This window comes from Diadema setosum, chromosome 2, assembly GCF_964275005.1.
Source record: "Diadema setosum chromosome 2, eeDiaSeto1, whole genome shotgun sequence".
In the NCBI taxonomy this organism is placed as follows: Eukaryota; Metazoa; Echinodermata; class Echinoidea; order Diadematoida; family Diadematidae; genus Diadema; species Diadema setosum.
This window is the reverse complement of record NC_092686.1, coordinates 19,324,130-19,325,146: the sequence shown is the minus strand read 5'-3', so window position 1 is coordinate 19,325,146 and position 1,017 is coordinate 19,324,130.

The following is a 1,017-nucleotide window of genomic DNA, read 5'->3' as shown; positions in this document are numbered from 1 at the left end:
TTATGCTAAGGCATTTGATAGAGTAGAGCACCAGAAAGTTTTCGAGTGTCTCCGCAGTACCGGGATGGACAGTAAGGATCTGAGATTGTTTGCAAACCTGTACTGGAACCAAAGGACATGCGTCAGGAATGTTAATGAATTTTCCGATTATGCAGAAATCAATGGAGGTGAGTGTCATTGATGCATCATGTCATCTAGTTTGTTTAATCCATAGACAGACTACATTTTTAAAAGCATTGAAGGCATGCCTGGCATTGACGTTAGTGGAGTAATGATAATCTGAGAAATATGCGGATGATACTGTGTTGCTAGCTGATAATAAAGAATCGTTGATGTCATATACCGCCAAAGTAAGGCATTTGGCTTGGACATGAATGTGAAGAAGACCGAAACGATGGTAATACCTCGAAAGGTGGAAATATCAGTAACAATCTCCTGAAACAAGTCAGTGAATTCACATATTTATTACAAAATGCTTATGAAGATGGAAAGAATGGTGGAGAAATAAGGAGAAGAATTGGAATGGCTAAAACTAAGTTTACCCAAGGAAGATATCTACTTCATCCAAGCTCAGACTAGTAAAATTCAACTCTACTGTTTTGAAACATGGACATTGTACTTGGATGATATGAAAAAGCTAGCTGCATTGGAGATGTGGATATTCTGATGCCTTGGCCGTATATCATGGTCAGACAGGAAAACAAATCAGTATGTTCTAGATCATCTGAATGTCACAAAAACCTTGATGAAAGATATTTAATCAAGAAAACTCAAATATTTTGGCCATTTTAAAAGACATCAAAACATCCAAAAAAGTCTACTGAAAGGGATTATAAAAGGCACGAGATGCAGAGGACGCCAGCGCAGTGTGTGGTGTAACAACATAAAGGAGTGGGCAGGAAAGAGTGTGGCCGCATGTAGTAAGGCGTCCATGAACAGAACAGAGTGGAGTTCCATACTCCCCAACCTTCGGACTGAAGACGGCACTTAATAAGAAGAATATACCAAACATGGTAA